This window comes from Heliangelus exortis, chromosome 7 (assembly GCF_036169615.1).
Source record: "Heliangelus exortis chromosome 7, bHelExo1.hap1, whole genome shotgun sequence".
In the NCBI taxonomy this organism is placed as follows: domain Eukaryota; kingdom Metazoa; phylum Chordata; class Aves; order Apodiformes; family Trochilidae; genus Heliangelus; species Heliangelus exortis.
In genome coordinates, this window is record NC_092428.1 from 599,420 (window position 1) to 602,512 (window position 3,093).

The 3,093-nt window shown below is 58.8% G+C and overlaps 1 long non-coding RNA gene across 1 annotated transcript; it reads left to right on the forward strand.

The window, feature by feature from the left end:
* The first annotated feature begins 497 nt into the window (after positions 1–497).
* LOC139798022 (uncharacterized) lies at positions 498–1,414 on the forward strand. The gene is made up of 2 exons (XR_011726657.1): positions 498–666; positions 1,334–1,414. It is a non-coding gene; the product is annotated as an uncharacterized lncRNA (long non-coding RNA).
* The last annotated feature ends 1,679 nt before the right edge of the window (positions 1,415–3,093 follow it).

Below are 3,093 nucleotides of genomic sequence, written 5' to 3' on the forward strand. Positions count from 1 at the left end.
CCAGGATGACATCCCCAAACCTGCCCCAGGAAGCACCCCCTCTCACTGTCACCGTCACCACCCCCTGTCACACTGTCACTGTCACCACCCCGCACGCTGCTGTGCTGCTCACCTGACAGGGGGACCGCAGCAGGGCCGAAGCCCGAGGGCCTTGTCCCTGCTGGGAAGAGCCAGAGGCCCTCCCGTAGATCCAAGTGCCCACAGCACAGCCCTGAGCTGCTCGGGGGTGGAGCAGGGAGGGGACCGGGACAGGAGAATCCCCTGAGGCCGCCCCTGGGCCTGCCGAGGCCTTTGTTACCGGGGAGCGTCCCCAGCCCTGCCCTGTCCCGGCACAGGCGCTGGGCAGGGAGGAGGCTTCTCTGGGGCCTGGCTGTGCCCCGGCTGTGACTGCCGGGGGTGCCAGGTTTTGGACGAGGTTTTTTGAGAGGGGTGTTTTGGGAGGGTGTTTTGGGGGAGGGGTTTTTGGGAGGGCTGTTTTGGGTGTGTTGTTTGGGTGTGGTGTCTCGGGGCTGTGAGGCGGTGGCTGCTGCCGCCCACACCCAACATGGCGGGGCGGGGGCCGGGCCGCTCTGTACAACCCTCCCCGCTCCTCTCTATGGCTGCCGGACACGTGACGCGTTCAACCCCGCCGCGCGGGACCTGCGGCAGGGGCGCGCGGGACATCAGGTGACCCCCCCGGTACCGGCACCACCCCCCCCCCCCCCACCGGTACCGGTACCGGCACCCCCATCCCCACCGGCACCCCCACCGCTCCCCACACCGCCGCCGGGCCCGTCCCGCAGCCCCCCAGCACCATGGCGGGCGGGGTCTCGGCGGCGGCGCACGGAGAACCGGGGCGCGGGGAGAGGGAGCGGGCCCGGGAGAGAGGGAGGGAAGGGGGTGAGGGGGGGAGGCTGCGGGGTGCAGGCCGCGGTGTGGCGGGAATGGCGGCGGGGGAGGCGGAGGGGCTGCCCCGTTCCCCGGGATGGTGCCCGGCATCCCGAGGCCCAATCCTGCCGGTGCCACCGGGGCGCGGAGCCGGGTCCTGGCTCCTGGGGGGGGGACGGGACGGGACACAGGTACCGTGGAAATCAACGAAGCGGCCCGGTGGGTGCGGGTGCAGGGGTCAGCACGGTGCCGGCCCGGGCTCTGTCCCCCAGAACCACCGGACCGGGTGGGTGCCGGGAGAGGCGGGCAGGGGTTGGGGCTGTGAGTGTGGGACCTCCATCGGGGATCACGGTGTGTGTCCCCGGAGGCATCGCCCCACGGGGGGTTCCCCGGGGGTGTGCGGCACAAAGGCATGGGGCGCAGGTTCGGTTCGGTCCAGCTAACCCAGCTTTCTCCTCCCCTGCAGGGTTCCTCGGTGGTGTCTCGGGCTCAGCATGGGCCGACCCCTCCTCCGCGGGCACTGACGGGAGCGGTGAGCACCCCGGTCCTGCCGGCACGGCTGCTCGGGTAAGGGAGGGCAGAGCACCCACGGCGGCAGCTTCACGCGTGGGGGGAGGGACACGGCTGCCCACGGGACTGAGGGTCTCCTGGTGCTGGGAAAGAGGTCCAAAAGCCTGGTTTGGATGTTGTTACTCCGTAAAGCTGCTAATTGTGTGTCCCTGCACAGTGACCTCAGGCTGCTGTCACACTGCACCCTGCCACGGGAGTCCTCCCAGGGGCTGCTCCAGCAAGCAGAGCAAAAAATGGAAGCACTGAAATTACATCTGTTGCTCAGCCTGGAAAGTATTTTTTTTTTTTTTTTTTTTTTTTTTTTTAGGCTTGCAAAAGTTTCAGGAGGTAAAAGCAGCTCTGGAGCAGGGGTGCAGCTTGCTCTGTCCTGCAGGTCAGGTTTACCCAAATTTTCTGTAACCTGTCCTGAGAAATGTCCCAGGGGTACAAAACCCACCTCCTGCCACTTGCAGAAACCTCCAGTGACTGGTAGGCAAATTTATGATCTCATAAAAGCTGATATACACCCGAGTGGTAGTTCCTCTTCACCCAGAGACATCTCCTCAAGTGCTCTCCTCAAGTCTGGATCACATAAAGTCAGAGGCACAATCAATCATTCCCATCTCATCAGTCACTGGAGAGTGACTACTGAAGTTTGAGGTGGAAGAGCCTTCAGAAGGGACCTAGCTGTGTGCAAGCATTCAGGTTTCTCCCTTCCTTTTTAGGGTGTTATTTCTGCAGCTGTTTTATAAATTTGACTTTTATGTGTCAGGAAGGAAAGTGCAGGGTGATGGAGGTCACCAGGCTCATCAGACAGACAGCAGGGTGGCAAACTCTGCTGAGCTGCTGCCCAAAGTGTCTAGTACAGAAAATGAATTGTTTTCACATTCCCATGTGAGATCTGATCCCACTTCTCTGCCTGAGGTGAGGAAATACAAATGCCATGCAAATCGTGTGGATCCACGTCCTGTGTGGATCCAGTAAGCATTCCTGGTGTTCCAAACCAAGCCTGTCCCATGAGGTGACACACAGCTCTCCACTGCTCACACTTTAGTAATAAACCCTGGTGTTCCAAGACTCAGAAAAATGACAAGGATTTCCAAGGGCTGTGCTTTGAAGCTCTAGTGGAGGGTGGAGCAATAGCAATACTCTTGGCTGCATGTTTTAAAAAATGGATTCTGTGCTATGTGTTCAGCAGAGCCCAGGGTGTGATGGCAAGAAATGCAGGGCAGCTCTCACAGATAGATTTGAATCAGCTGACAGCCACCAAAGTGATCTGAGAATCCACATTGCAGTGATGGCTGGAAGTTGAAAACAATGGTAATGCCCTTTCAGTAAAACTGAGCTCTCAGGAGGGTGATTTCTCCTGCCTTTGGGGTTTTCCAGCGTTCTGTGCATTGTAAATCACCCCAGCACAAGACTGTGCACACAGGATTAAGCCCTTCTGGTGAATCTCCCCCTTAACTGTTGCAGGTCACCACTAGGAAAAAAGTGGCATTTCAGGTGAAGGTGCTGTGATGTCCTGAGTTAGGTGATTCTGGAGCTGGCTGTGTGGGGAGGAATATGCAGCAACATCAGTTTATTCCTTGAATAATCTGGTTTTAAATGTTTGTGTGTAGGTTGTTGATATTACAAGAGGCAAAGAAATTTTTTAGCTTAAGGCAGGAAGAGCAAACA